This window comes from Anabrus simplex, chromosome 3 (assembly GCF_040414725.1).
Source record: "Anabrus simplex isolate iqAnaSimp1 chromosome 3, ASM4041472v1, whole genome shotgun sequence".
Classification (NCBI taxonomy): Eukaryota; Metazoa; Arthropoda; class Insecta; order Orthoptera; family Tettigoniidae; genus Anabrus; species Anabrus simplex.
In genome coordinates this window covers 469,127,742-469,144,234 of record NC_090267.1, presented here as the reverse complement: position 1 = coordinate 469,144,234, position 16,493 = coordinate 469,127,742, and the positions used below count along the sequence as shown (strand labels likewise).

General features: G+C 40.1%; 1 long non-coding RNA gene across 1 annotated transcript in view; it reads left to right on the top strand.

Moving 5' to 3' along the window:
* LOC136866535 (uncharacterized) overlaps window positions 1-14,963 on the top strand; it is a 68,387-nt gene extending 53,424 nt beyond the window's left edge. The window contains exons 2-3 of the long non-coding RNA XR_010859558.2: window positions 8,633-8,675; window positions 14,730-14,963. This is a non-coding gene — a long non-coding RNA (uncharacterized lncRNA). The remainder of the gene's footprint in view (window positions 1-8,632; window positions 8,676-14,729) is intronic.
* Window positions 14,964-16,493: the final 1,530 nt, after the last annotated feature.

Here is a 16,493-nt window from a genome sequence, read left to right as displayed (position 1 = left end):
GTCTGACTTGCAAACTCACGCTTATTTCTTTTTTTAGATTTTAAATCGCTGTATCACGAACTATTGTTTTACAGCCGGATGCCCTTCCTGACGCAAAACTAAAATTTTAAATCGCAAGAATTTGCTTTAAGACTAGTTGCCCTTCCTGACGCAAAACTAGCAGTATCTAACCTCTTACATCATACACTATTGTTTTCGACCGGTTGCCCTCCCTGACGTCAAAGAACTCGGATTGGGAATCTGTTTTACAACTTCTAACACGAGAATCGGGGTTTAAACAGCTAGATGCTCTTCTTAGATTTAAAATCGCTGTATCACGAACTATTGTTTTACAGCCGGATGCCCTTCCTGACGCAAAACTAAGATTTTAATTCGCAAGAATTTGTTTTAAGACTAGTTGCCCTTCCTGACGCAAAACTGGCAGTATCTACCCTCTTACATCATACACTATTGTTTTCGACCCGTTGCCCTCCCTGACGTCAAAGAACTCGGATTAAGAATCTGTTTTACAACTTCTAACACGAGAATCGGGGATTTACAGCTAGATGTTCTTCTTAGATTTTAAATCGCTGTATTATGAACTATTGTTTTACAGCCGGATGCCCTTCCTGACGCAAAATTAAGATTTTAAATCAGAAGAATTTGTTTTAAGACTAGTTACCCTTCCTGACGCAAAACTAGCAGTATCTAGCCTCTTACATCATACACTATTGTTTTCGACTGGTTGCCCTTCCTGACGTCAAAGAACTGGCATTAAGAATGTTTTACAACAAGTTGCTCTTTCTAACATCAGAATCGGGGATTTACAGGTAGATGCTCGCCGGATGCCCTTCCTGACGGCATAAGTTGCCAGGATTTGAATCGCGGTATCCATCATTGTGTCTGACTTGCAAGCTCACGCGTATTTTTTTTTTTTTTTTTTTTTTTTTTTGCTGAGATATCATGCTACTTCCGTTCGCCAGCTATAGCGGAAACTCGCAGTACTGCGTCTATTTCGTCTTACAACTTGGAGGAGACAACATGTGTACATATAATTTATGATCTTTCAGCCCCATTTTTTTAACATGTAAGTATGTAGTATCTCACAACATTCTTATCCGTGTGTGTATCAGTGTTCTAGTCGTGTTGCAATTACTAAGCGAGTGACCCGAGCGAGTTGGCTACGCAGTGTGCTTTCTTGATTTTCGTATGACATATATCAGTGTATTTGCAATTACTAAGCGTCTTAGCAGTGCGATGAACGAGTTAGCTACGCGGTATAGATTTTTTTTATTTTCGTACTAAGCAAATCATTTGAAGTGTTGCCGAGTTAGCTATGCGATATGTGCACAGTGTGTTTTTGATTTTCATACTAGGCAAGTGATAGGCGAGATAGCTATGCGATATTTGCACAGTGCGTGTTTTACACTAGGTAAATCATTGAAGTTGTACTGAACACATCAAACAATGTTCTTACAGTGTTCGATTCTAGTCTTGCTATGCTTCAATCTAATTTTCTTAGAACAAAGGTATCCCCTAACATGTTGTATCGGATCACATGTTAAGGTTAACGACATCGAGTGCAGTGTTCGATTCTAGTCTTGTTATGTTTCAATCTAATTTTCTTAGAACAAAGGTATCCCCTAACATGTTGTACAGTGTTCGGTTCTACTTGTTTAGTGATCTGAACACATCAATCAATGTTCTGATCACATGTTGTATCGAGTGCAGTGTTCGATTCTAGTCTTGTTATGTTTCAATCTGATCTTCTTAGAACAAAGGTATCCCCTAACATGTTGTACAGTGTTCGGTTCTACTTGTTTAGTGATCTGAACACATCAATCAAAGTTCTGATCACATGTTAAGGTTAACGACATCGAGTGCTGAGTTCAATTCTAGTCTTGTTATGTTTCAATCTGATCTTCTTAGAACAAAGGTATCCCCTAACATGTTGTACAGTGTTCGGTTCTACTTGTTTAGTGATCTGAACACATCAATCAATGTTCTGATCACATGTTAAGGTTAACGACATGGAGTGCAGTGTTCGATTCTAGTCTTGTTATGTTTCAATCTAATTTTCTTAGAACAAAGGTATCCCCTAACATGTTGTACAGTGTTCGGTTCTACTTGTTTAGTGATCTGAACACATCAATCAATGTTCTGTTCACATGTTATATCGAGTGCAGTGTTCAATTCTAGTCTTGTTATGTTTCAATCTGATCTTCTTAGAACAAAGGTATCCCCTAACATGTTGTACAGCGTTCGATTCTACTTATGTAGTGTTCTGAACACACAAAACAATGTTTTAATCACATGTTGAAGTTAACGACATCGAGTACAGTGTTCGATTCTAGTCTTGATCACTTATTTTGTGTTCTGAACACATCAATCAATGTTCTGATCACATGTTGTATCGAGTACTGGCTGTCTCATAAGGAGCTATGTATAGGCGCCATCTTGCGTCCGCCATCTTGCGCAAGCATCCTTAGGGCGTCTCTAGCCATCTTGTGCAAGGACCCTTAAGCCGCCTCATAAGAGCAACCACCATCTTGCGCAAGCATCCCTAGGGTGTCTCATAAGGAGCCTTGTATAACCGCCATCTTGCGCAAGCATCCCAAGGGAGTCTCATAAGAAACTATGTATAGCGATCATCTCGCATAAGCACCTTTAAGGAGTCATGTATAGCCACCATCTTGTGCAATTAGCGTCGAGAGATGGCTGCTGTAGAATTTTTCTTTTTAAATTATCCGCCACCATTTCTCAACTAAAGAGTGTAGCACTGAGGTTTGCGATGTAAGATGGCGGATGACAGCTGACAAAAAGCGCGTGAGTTTGTTTACTAAACAAGAGCACGTGGAATTTGCCGCCACCATAGTTCAACTAAAGATGGCAGCACGGTGCTCTCTTGATTAAAGATGGCGGATGACAGCTAACAGAACTTTTCAAATTACCCGCTACTACAGAGAGCAGCACGGTGCTCTGTGGATTAAAGATGGCGGATGACAGCTGACGAAATTACCCCCAGCACAGTGCTCTATTGATTAAAGATGCGGGCGACAGCTGTCAAAAAAGCACGTGGCTTTGTTTTCCTAAACAAGAGCACGTGGAATTTGCCGCCACCACATTTCAGCTAAAGAGTACAGCACTGAGGTTTTTGATGCAAGATGGCGGATGACAGCTGTCAAAAAGCACGTGGAATTTGTCACCGGCACAAAGAGGGCAGCACGGTGCTCTCTGGCGGTTGACAGCTGTCAGAAAAGCACATAGGTTTGTAAAGCGTGTAGAATTTACCACCACCACATAGAGGGCAGCACGGCGCTCTCTGGATTAAAGATGGCGGATGATAGCTGCACGTGGCTTTGTTTCCAAACAAGAGCATAAAGAATTTGCCGCCACTACATTTCAAACTAAAGAGTGCAGCACTGAGGTTTGCGATGCAAGATGGCGGATGACAGCTGTGACGTACCACATTTCAAAGGTAAGTAGCTAAAGAGGGCAGCACTGTGCTCTCTAGATTAAAGATGGCGGATGACAGCTGCACGTGGCTTTGTTTCCAAACAAGAGCATAAAGAATTTGCCGCCACTACATTTCAGCTAAAGAGTGCAGCACTGAGGTTTCGGATGCAAGATGGCGGATGACAGCTGTGACGTACCACATTTCAAAGGTAAGTAGCTAAAGAGGGCAGCACTGTGCTCTCTGGATTAAAGATGGCGGATGTCAGCTGCACGTGGCTTTGTTTATCTCACGCTAGTGAGTTTAAGTTTGTAGGACTAAGGTTTAGGCCCGCCAAGATGGCTGCACTGCCGATGACAGGTGACGAAATTTCATCTACTACGATAAAGAGGGCAGCACAGTGCTCTGTAGTTTAATGATGGTGGATGACAGCTGTCAAAAAAGCACGTGGCTTTGTATACCACGCGCTAGTTAGGTTAAGTTGGTACCACTAAGGTTTAGGTCCGTCAAGATGGCAGTACTGAGGTTTGCGATGCGTTGTTGTCTGTCAAAAAGCACGTGGCTGTCAAAAAACACGTGGCTTTGTTTACCTCCCGCTAGTTAGGTTAAGTTGGCACTACTGAGGTTTAGGTCCGTCAAGATGGCAGCAGTGAGGTTAGCGATGCGTTGTTGTCTGTCAAAAAGCACGTGGCTGTCAAAAAACACGTGGCTTTGTTTACCTCGCGCTAGTTAGGTTAAGTTGGCACTACTGAGGTTTAGGCCCGTCAAGATGGCAGCAGTGAGGTTAGCGATGCATTGTTGTCGATGACAGCTGTCAAAAAGCACGTGGCTTTGTTTACAAATTCAAATCTCCCGCCAAAATTCAAATTTCCCGCCAAAAATTCAAATTTCCCGCCAGAATTCAAATTTCCCGCGGGAGGAGGCGCCAGAACCATCCAATTATACTACTATGTTAGGCTCCCTTAAATAACAAGCATGATCATCATCGAACTTAGAACCCAATATTGTGTGACAAGGTGAGAGAAAGGGGTGTTATCTTTCTCTATATACCCCGTGCCACTGCCCTTTAAATCCGAAATTTAGAGCTTTTAAAACAGCCGTTGGAGGAATACTACAAACAGCATGCAAAAGAGGAAGAATTGGTGGATTTTTAAGGCTCAAATTGAAAATTCGGTTTTTTAGTCAAAAATCATAATTATTATTATTTATCGATACGGCCACCTGTGGGCCACGTTTACACAATCTTACCTCTGTCACGCAGACTGATACCCTTTACACTCTCGCCATAGATTCTTGAGTCTTTGACCTCCTCCTGCTCGCTCTTCCACCGAGATGTTCCGTGGCTTCGCATGTTGCTCTTCAGACTCATCCCTCATTCCCGCAACCTTCTTCCTAAATGGTGTCTTTTTTATATCCTCCTCCTTGATACCTATTCCTGCCAAGTCATTGTGCACCTGAGTAAGCCATCTCGGTTTGTTTTTTTCACTTTTCCTGCAGAGGAAGTATCCTGTTGGCCAATCTCTCAGATTTCATTCTTTTAATATGCCCATAAAACGTCAGTCTCCTGTTCTTCATCACAGTCCTCATTTTTTCTACTGTCATGTAGAGCTCCAAATTCGATCTAAAGCGGAATGTGTTTGGGTCACTCGTCGACTTTCTTGGGCCTAAGATTTTTCGTAAGAATTTTCTTTCTCTTTCTTCAAGGACGGGGTAAGCCATCCTCGTCAAGGTTTCTGCTCCATAAAGGCACTCCGTTCTAACCACTGTGCAGTAATGTTTTAACTTGGCCTGAATTGAGAGGGACTTGGACTTACAGGTGTCATGACATAGTCTGAATGCCAACTCTATCCTTCTCACCCTCGCCTTTAATCCCTCCTTTTCATCTCCATTGGGGGTGAATATTTCTCCCAGGTATTTAAATTTTTGCACAGGCTGGATATCTCTATGCAGTGTAACAAGTCTGTCCGTGTCGCCTTCTTTTATAGAATCCATGAACGCTGTTTTTTCGAAGGAGATTCTTAACCCTGTTTTGGCAACAACATTTTGTAGTTCTTCAACTTGTTTCTTCGCTGTTTGACGGTTGTCTGTAATAAGAACGACGTCGTCTGCGAAGGCAAGGCAATCCAACATCATCGCATTTTTTCCACAACCTATCTTTACCCCACTCTTCATTCCATTTTCAGTCATTCTCAACCTCCATTCCCTAATAATGTTTACTAAAATGCAATTAAAGAGTAGTGGAGAAAGGCTGTCTCCTTGCCTCAACCCCGTTTTTATCTAAAACGGATTTGAGAGTTCGCCCATAATATTTAGGTCATTAATCCTTAACGTTTGACTCGCCTGTCTTTAAGGAGTATAAGTAATGTACCCAACCATATGTTTGTACATTAATGTGTAAACACACTCATATTTATACAAAACAAAACACCTTGAAAGACTAGAGATAGGAAGTTCATATTCACAGGACATGTTCATTAGTATGTTCCGCAGAAAATATTAGCATTTCAGTTACCTAGTTTCAGCATGTGTCTTGTTGCATAGTAGGCACTGAGTCCTCCATGGGCACTGATAAATTGTTCCATGGGTGATGCCATCGACGCGTATAAGGCGTGAATGGCGTCCTGGGGTATAACAATCCGTACTAAGTTCACCTGGTTCAACAGTTCATCTTTGGTGGTTCGCATAGGGTCAGAGCGCCGCACCCGTTGTTTCACCATATCCTACGTATTTTTGATTGGCAACAAGTCCGGTGATCGGGCGGGCCAGGGCAACATTCTGACATCCTGTGACAACAAGAAGGCACGTGTTCGTGCAGCAACATGTGGTCGCGCATTGTCCTGCTGAAATATGGCGTCTGGAGTGTCGTGCAGAAAGGGTAGGGCTATGGTTCTTAGGATGTCATTCACGTAGGTTAAACTGGTCTTAGTGTCCTGGACCCGCACCAACTGTGATTTGTGGTTGTACCCAATAGCACCCCTCACCATAAGGTATTGAGTTGGCGCTGAATGTCGTGTGCGAATGCAGTCAAAGTGATGCCTCTCCTCCTGTCTGCAGCGAACCAAAATGCGTCAATCACTTCAAGCAAAGAGAACGTGGATCCGTCCTAAAATACTATATGATGCCATTTCTGTCCCAGTGATGTCGCTCTGTACACCATTGCAGTCTAGCATATTTATGCACATTAGTCAAAGCCAGGTGGAGAAGTGCAGGATGCGCCGGTAACACAGACCGTAATAAACGGCGACGGACAGTAACTACTGATAGTGTACGATGTATTACACTGTTCCACTGTTGCGCCAGAACCGAGGAGGACGCAGATCTGTCCCGCAATGCCATTCACATGAAGTGTCAATTTTCTCGGGGGTGGGGGTGGGCGCGATATGGGTGGTGCGACCAGACCCATCTCGTCGTGTTCTATGGCCTTCTGTGAACCATTCTGTACACACCCGTTACACAGCCGACACACTTTGTCCCACACGAGTAGCAATTTCCCGGGTGGATGCGTCATGTTCTCTCATGCATATAATGCGCCTTCTTTCAAATTCACTCATTTGACGATACGGTTCTCACATACGTCTGCGAGGCATACTTCACGTCTTCTCAAGTCACACTGACTGACATCGACAACGAGACCCGCAGGCAAATTTTATCAGTCGATGGTGATGCGCAGAGATATCGATGTGGATCTTGAACCTGAGAGCCGACGTAGTTCAAATGCTAACCATTTCTTCAGAATATACGAATGCAGAGGTCCTGTGATTATGAACTTCCTATCTCCAGTCTTTCAAAGGTATTTTGTTTTCTTATGAACATGTGCGTAAATCGCTTGCTTTTCGAGGTTCACATCCCGAGGCTGATTTGAGTCTCTTTCAAAGCGAAAGTTGGGATATAAGACCATTGATTTACTGTCCTTTCTGTTTATGGCTCTGATGTCAGCCCTCCAATTATAGTCAACGGTAGAGGTGCAGTGAACCTTCTCGTTGTCCTCCCATCCACGCTGTCTCATGGACTGACGTTCTTACATGGTGGTGGCGATGGCTGTGCATTAGCTCAGTGCTTCGGCAGAATCCCGCCACATGCCCACGGGTGTCTGCCTAGTCGCAGCCATTTTGATGGCAACGATTTGTGCTGAATGATATGCTGGGAACCAATCTGACTGCGGTAAGGTAATGTGTCTGCTCTTTAACCGAAGGAACCGTGTTCTTGACTGAGTGCAGCTACCAGTTTTACTCGGGCTTCTGAGACCAACTGGGGATGTCATTTCTGGACGAACATTTAAAATTTAAATGCTAATGTTGAGTATTTTTATCCGAATTGATCAAGTATTGTTGACTGGATTTGGTGAAACAAGAATCACAATATTCTGTAAATAGTTCAGCAGGGTGGTTCATGGTGTGGGTTACTGTAGTGACGTCCTAGTTTGTGAACCATGGGCAACAGCTGAGTGGCCTAGTAAGTTGTCCTGAGAGTCGGGATACCAGTTGCTATGGAATGGGAGTGGGCATCTATTATTCTGATGTCTTGGCCCTCCTTGTGCTCAACCGGCTAGGACTATACAATCCATCGGTGGTCCATAACCCGTTAGAGGGGAGATCCTCACTTGGACTATGTGTAAGTAGTGTAGCATCCTGCTTCATGAATTTACCGAGCTCAGAACATTTCAAGCAAGCCTCGGACTTACGGCAGTAACGGAGTCCCACTCCCATTTGACAAGCGAGGGACTCCTTGGAAACAAAGAGGTATAGAACTAAATGAGGTCACAGCACTAGTTGCAAATAGAGGATTGTGGAGATGTTTAGTAAATTCACAGAAGCTTGCAGACTGAACGCTGAAAGGCATAATTGTCTATAATGATAATGTATGTACGTATGTATGTGTGTATGTATGTATGTATGTATGTATGTATGTATGTATGTATGTATGTATGTGTGTGTGTGTGTGTGTGTGTGTAGTTCAGCAGGATATATCATTGTTTTTGGCAAACATTTCCTGAATGATTAGAGTAAGAATTATCATTTGTTCAACTGCCTACTAAATTTCTTCCCTGATATTGTTGATTTATATTTATTTGTAATTAGTGATTCATTTTCATTCTACAATAATTCATTAACCAAATCCAAGAGTAAATGTGACTTAATTGCTGAATGTAACAAAGTTGTAGAGAATGTATTCTAATGCGCATTATTTTTCATGTTTTAGGGAAAGAACTGCCCTACCATGCACAGGGAAATGTATTACAAAGGTAAGTACATTTAGCAAATTCTTTCTCTCCTTTCCATATATTCATTCGTGTTTCTTAAAAATATCTAAATATTCTTCATATATTTGGGCCTCGGTAAAGTTGTACCGTTTATTTTTTCGTATAACAGAATTGTTCATTTATAAATTCAGAAGCATGAAGGAACCTATGAATAATATAGACTTCTTTCAGCTATTTCATTATCTGGTTTCTAATACAGTATTAAACTTATGCAATTGCACATTACATTACGATAAACTATATAAAGCGAACCACTATCTAGTGAACTGAAATGTGTATTCTCAATTTGTCCGCCCACTGTGTGTCCTGTGTAGAAGTTTGTTAATATTTGGTCTTTTACTGGGATAAGCTCCCAATTACAATTGACAGTACGATTTAAATATTCAATTTATGCCCATGTTACGAAAATATTTTAGAACACAGAAATTGTTTACAATATTATAAGTAAATACAAATATTAATACTAAAATTTACCTCCTAAATAAACAAATTATTTAATTAAATGTAATAAAACTTCATATATTGAAGATGTAATCGAAGCCATATCAACTTCATAGATAATGTTCAGTGTCACTGAGTTAGTATCGAATACATGCAACCATAATTCAAAGCACCTCAACCTGAATCCTGTTTACCATGGTGTATTTTAAAATGAAATCATTGCCAAGTCCAAGAAGTAAACATTCATTACCATTGTGTTAGACTCATAGAGAATTCTAAATTATAATTGCTGGGAATTACAGTCTCCTCGAAGCTTCAGCTACGATATACTGTAGGAGGAAATTTGATTAGTTGACAGCAGTGACAGATGAGGGAAGTCCACATATCCCACTTATGGGCGTTGACATTAAAAATATATACACAGTATTTGCTATCGCCAGTTACCTTATGGACCCTATTTTATGAAAATGTACATGTTCACTCACTGAAATCAGAAAATGGGTTGCTGGTGGATCTTGGCCAATGATTATAAGGCCGCACATGTCCAAGGAGAATAGAATTTCAGGAAAACAGACTTCCTGATGAATGTTTGCTCCAGTCAATCTTTCGTATCACACTGATTTTCAACACCATACACACACTAGAGAGGTACTTAAATCCTGTTTGCTCTGACGGTGAAGTCGTCATATCCAGCTAACATCCAAAGACAGTAGAACAGAATTGTTGGTGTATCACAAACGGTATATGTCCATTTCTACACGCTACTACAGTTAACTTGATGTCACTTTCTTCTTGCCTTCGACACAAGGTATTTCCCCCTCGACCAGACATCCCCTCCCTCTGAGATATATACACTAATAATTTCGCTGTGGGTAATGAGTTCGTTCTCAGATATCTTCGATGACGAAAACGTATTTTTAAATTTGGGACACTTGATGTACCACTACTCTAGTTGACACTAGAAAAACGTGATTTACTGGTATCAGAAGGAATATTAACATTATAAAGCTTACTATCTGCATTGAGCCTCCGTGGCTCAGGCGGCAGCGCGCCGGCCTCTCAACTCTGGATTCCGTGGTACAAATTCAGGTCACTCCATATGAGATTTGTGCTGGACAATCAATCAATCAATCAATCGATCAATCAATCAATCAATCAATCAATCAATCAATCAATCAATCAATCAATCAATCACTACTTATCTGCATTTAGAGCAGTCGCCCAGGTGGCAGATTCCCTATCTGTTGTTTTCCTAGCCTTTTCTTAAGTTATTGCAAAGAAATTGGATATTTATTGAACATCTCGCTTGGTAATTTATTCCAGTCCCTAACTCTCCTTCCCATAAACGAATATTTTCCCCAATTTTTCCTCTTGAATTCCAACTTAATCTTCGTATTGTGATCATTCCTACTTTTAAAGACATCACTCAAACTTATTCGTCCACTGATGTCATTCCACGCCATCTCTCCACTGACAGCTCGGAACATACCTTTTAGTCGAGCAGCTAGTCTCCTTTCTCCCAAGTCTTCCCAGCTCAAACTTTGCAACATTTTTGTAACGCTACTCTTTTGTCGGTAATCACCCACAACAAATCGAGCTGCTTTCCTTTGGATTTCCAGTTCTTGAATGAAGTAATCCTGGTTAGGGTCCCATACACTGGAACCGTACTCTAGCTGGGTTCTTACCAGAGACCTATATGCCCTCTCCTTTACATCCTTACTACAACCCCCAAATTCCCCCATAACCATGGGCAGAGATCTTTACCCTTTATTTACAATCATATTTATGTGATTACCCCAATGAAGATCTTTCTTTATATTAACACCTAGATACAGACAACGATCCCCAAAAGGAACTTTCACCCCATCAACGCAGTAATTAAAACTGAGAGGACTTTTCGTATTTATGAAACTCACAACCTGAATTTTGACCCCGTTTATCATCATACAATGCCTACTGTCCACCTCACAACATTATCGGGGTCATTTTGCAGTTGCCTACAATCTTGTAAGGTACTTATTACTCTGTGCAGAATAACATCATCTGCAAAAAGCCTTTTCTCTGATTCCACTTCTTTACACATATCATTGATATATATAAGAAAACATAAAGGTCCAGTAACACTGCCTTGAGAAATTCCCCTCTTAATTATACAGGCAGGGGAGCCTCCGTGGCTCAGACGGCAGCGCGTCGCCCTCTCACCGCTGGATACCGTGGTTCAAATCCCAGTTACTCCATGTGAGATTTCCCTGTCATCTTTCATTCCAGCAACACTCTCCATTCTCATTTCATACCATCTATCACTTATTCATGAATCACTTTGGGAGTGGTGACCCCATCGTACTAATAGCCTATATCTGCTTCATTCATTACATCCCTGACTCGGTCATTGACTGGAAAACAGGTTGTAGGTTTTCATTTTCAATTATTACAGGGACAGGTACAGTAAAGCTTCGCCTACTCTAATTCTCTGAGTTCTATTTTCTAGAAACGTTGTCTCCCATTCAGTCACTTTGTCAAGTCCAGTTGCACTTGTTTTTTGTCAGTCGTCTCCCATGATCTACCCTATCAAATGACTTAGATAGGTCAATGGCGATACAGTCCATTTGATCTCCTAAATACAGAATATCTGCTATATCTTGCTGGAATCTTACCAGTTGAGCTTCAGTGAAATAAGCTTTCCTAAACCCAAAATGCCTTCTGTCAAACCAGTTATTAATTTCGCAAACACGTCTAATATAATCAGAAAGAATGCTTTCCCAAAGCTTACATGCAATGCATGTCAAATTTACTGGCCTGTAATTTTCAGCTTTATTCTACTATGTTGTAATAGTAATAAAACCTGCCGTTTCGTTAAATTCTAAAGTATCGAAAGGGTTATCGTACGCAAAGGTACACACGAATATAACAGGTAAGATACTATCTAATATACAGTATCTACATTACAATTCTCAACTAAAATGTGGTTATGTGATTATTAGAGACGGCGGATTACTAGTATTTTCCCTACTCCGTGGGACGGAGAATAAAAGTGTCCTTAAATGCTGAAAAATATGAGGTTGTCTACAATAATTTCTCAAAATACTTCTGTCGATAGTACGCTAGGGACTTGAATTGCAGTCATTAGTATATAGGAACTTGATTTTTATTAGCCAGCTGCTCATATGTACTGAAAGATATAGGGTGTGAGATATAAATTACGGATACTTCAACTGCATACTCAGAACTACAAATGATCGAAATACAAGAATCAGCTGATATTTATTTATATTTTCTTGATAAACTAAACTATGTGTTCACTACTGTAGCCAACAATGCAATATTTGAATACGGAGAGCGACAATAATCTTTAACAATACAACTACTCTTAACTATTTCGCCAGTGAAATACTGTATATTCTATCGAAATCCTTCCTTTAAACAAAATTGACAACACTATCGCGTTATTTAGAGAAGTTATTACCCTCGTGATAAGTGGAACAGTTGAACTGCTATTTGAAATATCCTGACAATTGCCTGCTCTAATATAACCGATGACGAATTTACGACTCTTTTTAATATCCCGTCTTTGTAAGTATTTTATCAAGAAACCTACTGATATTTTAATAATAATATTAAAAAGAAAGAAATATTTCTTCTTTCACGCAGTCCTAAATTTTAGTTTATAATCTATCGAACGCCAACGGAACTACTTCGTGTGAAAATTGAAAAAAATACCACTAATCACAGTTACTGCAAACAAACACTAAACATCAATATTTTTGGAACTAAATGTATCACACATACACAACATATGCTAAATTTCTGCAGCTATTAACTACTTTATCACTAAGATAATGCAGAGCTCTTTTAACAGCCAACCACTCGCTAGCGCATCCAACAGTGGAATAAAATTGAATGAAATTGAAGCTCTCATCGATGATGAAAAGGGACATTTATTATAGCTGATGCAATCTCCAGTCCTCTTCAGTGCTACCCTCAACTGCCTAATATATCGGAGGTCCTACAAAGAAACATTGAAAGTAAGGTGACCATCCTCAAGGGAAGGTCTCGACAGTCGATCGGATGTCACCTGTATCGGTTCTATCAACGCATGTCACGAGCAAGTCAACCAGAAGGAGAAACCCTTTCCATCGCGTGAGAGAAACGTCTCGAAAACATCCGCTATGATTTGTTACATGATTAGGCCAATATTAACGACCAGATGAACCAAATTTTGTCACTTTAGCATACAGAATATCTGGACCACTTATACAATACTGCTGCCTCTACAGCAGATGTCGCTCTGGAAACTTTGTCACATGACACTGGGTGTGGCTTATTCTCACGATAGCAGATATAATACATTCACAGTCAGCTAGCGTCGATATGCTTACAGGACATCAGCGGACTGAAATTAATATGATGTTAGGTGTGGTCACTTCTGAGAGAAACTTCGCATGCTTGCATCTAACGAGGTAACTGACTATGACATACATCGTCGTTGAGCCTAGAAAAACTGTAATGTGATACTATTTCAGCTTAGAACTCTGACCAGAGAGGTTCTATCATACAAGGTTCAGTATTGAATGGACTATATCAACGAATTTTCGTTCTACGTGACCCGAGCTCGATAGCTGCAGTCGCTTAAGTGCGACCAGTATCCAGTAATCGGGAGATAGTGGGTTCGAGACCCACTGTACCTTAATTAAGGCCACGGCCGCTTCCTTCCAATTCCTAGGCCATCCTATCCCATTGTCGCCATAAGACCTATCTGTGTGGGTGCGACGTAAAGCAAAATAGCAAAATAGCGTTCTACGTGACACATGTGCTGCGGGCCGGTATTTGTCACCTCAACGTTGTCACACAGCGGTATTTAGAGTCGAAACGACGATATGATTTGTGAATGATTATTATACACGTCCATCCTTTCCACATATACAAGAAGGATTATCATTTTCTTGAAAGGTAAATAACGGACACTGTCCTACAATTAGGTTTTAACATACAAAAATGCAAATTATTAAAAAAATTCAAAGTATTTAAAAATAAACGAACTAAAATTATACATTCATTTAAATTTTTCAGTCAGTGTCCCATACACTTAAAATAATATCTAAATAATGGCACAAGTTTTTATTTTAAAAAATTGAAGCATACACAATCTAACGAAAATAATCAGATACATTCATTTGCATTTCACATCATTCTTGTAAAACACAATGCATTTAGTAATGATAACCTCTTTTTATGAAGAATTGTTTGTATAAATGTGAATTCCTTACTGTCCTGATAATTACCCCCAAGAACCTTGAAACCAGAAGCATGAATACCTATTTCTTTGTAGACTACTATAACAAACTCAGAACTGGGATAGGTGTCATCATGTCCGCTAAGCAGGACCCTTGGGATACCCTTTATATTCATGCTGATATTAACACACTCACTGCAACGAAAATCTACGTTATTGTTCATTTTCTTCTTTTTGTATTTATAAATATTTTATTTTGTTCATAACTGCTGTAAGCTATGTGTACATTTTTATAGCATTCCGAATCCCTTTGATTCCCTATAATTTGTGGTAAGTATATTAACAGTTCTTTGTGTTTGTTTCAGCTAACTCTTGGACTGATGCGGACCCAGTGTGAGGTCTGTGGCGCCGAGGAGGTGTTGGGAACGCGGTTCTGGTCAACACCAGTGTGAGGCCGTAGGGAGAGTTTCTCTACGATTCACCTGTTAAATCGATCAATAATATGTGCACAAGCGGTCAGAATTACATTGTACCTGGAATTATAAATATGTATGAACGCATTGATCATAACTTACTTGAATCGTTCAGTTCATAAAAGTGTCTTCTTTCACAGATCAGTAACTTTTCCTTTATCTACAAATAATCGCATTAGGTCAACAAGAATGCATTAATGAGGTTTTAATATGACATTTTACTTTACTTGAAAGTAATGGTTTCCATTATTAGAGGTGTAATGATAGAGGAGCGATAATACACTGGAGAATTCTTTTCTTTCCCATTTTACCGAACAGAATAATAAATTTTACTGCAAAGTTACTTCTTCGAAAATGATGCTCGAAACCTTCAAAAATGACACGTTATAGGAAAAATACCATACAGTAACGACTGGCGACGATAAGGATTAACAAGACAGTTAAAATGGGTATTAGAAACAACCCTCTACCTGCCAATTTTCATCCAGTCAACTGGGGGGAAAGTAAGGCATTGTAAAGGTCAGACGCATTCCTCGTTAACGACCGGCACTCTTTTCAAGCCTATTATGTCGGCTGTGTTTACATTCCTTTTCCTCGTAGTGCCACGATTGCCCCAACAGCGTTGTCAAACTGTAACTTTTGACAACATAGCCACTGAGTGCGAGCAGCGAGGCTGGACAGAACTGCGTGCAGCTGTGCAACACTCGAGACCTGACAAGCGCGTCGGCTTTAACACCGGCACACTTTTGAAGTACCCCACGTTGACTGTCAGTGACAAAGTAAGGATGCTAATGGTCAAAAGCCATCTGCTATTGCTTTACAGCAGAGGTAACTGTAGACAGTCAAAAATCTGGTTACTGCCTTGGGGTGGTATCGTTTAACGTTTGAGTCGCGTAGTTAACGAGTAAGCTAAGAGAACTGAAATTACACTACCATAATTTATAACATTGGAGTCTACACAGTGCTTAGTTTCAGTTCAAATTTCGAACGACAAAATGAGATACGGTAGTAATATATTCGTGCAAAATTCGACATCCAGTTTTCGACAAACCTTGAAGTTTCATGATCACTAGACATCGTAAAAGAAAACTTTTCAACTTAACTTTGGTTTGAGACGTCGTTGGGACCTTACTTAGGGGTATTTAGACTTCATATCTCGTGAGAAACATTATTACCTTGCTTACCCCACGTGACTTCATTAGTGAAAATTGTGAGTTCCAGTACTTTTTTACTGTCTTTAATTACTGAACTGGAGTTTTCGTAACCCTATTTATCTCAATTCAGTTAACATTAACAACACTTAGAGAAAATTTCATAAGTCTAACTTGTACAAATCTTAGAAGTATGTACAGTATATTAAACTATCGATATAACATCACAAAACGGACTAAAGTTTTTCAATAGAGCAAGAAACGGGAACACGTTCTGGTAGCATACTGAAGTATAATTGAGAATTTTGAAACTTATTAATATTAAATTACTTACTGTTGAATTGTGTAGAATTAATTAGGAGATGAACAGTTTAACAATAGTAATTCTACCTTGAAGTAAAATAAAATGCACGTTTAAACTCACATGATTTCTTAATTTATAAATCTATCAGAAGTTATGAGTTGTTATTCATGTGAAATGTTACTGGAAGTTCCTCAGTCGAGT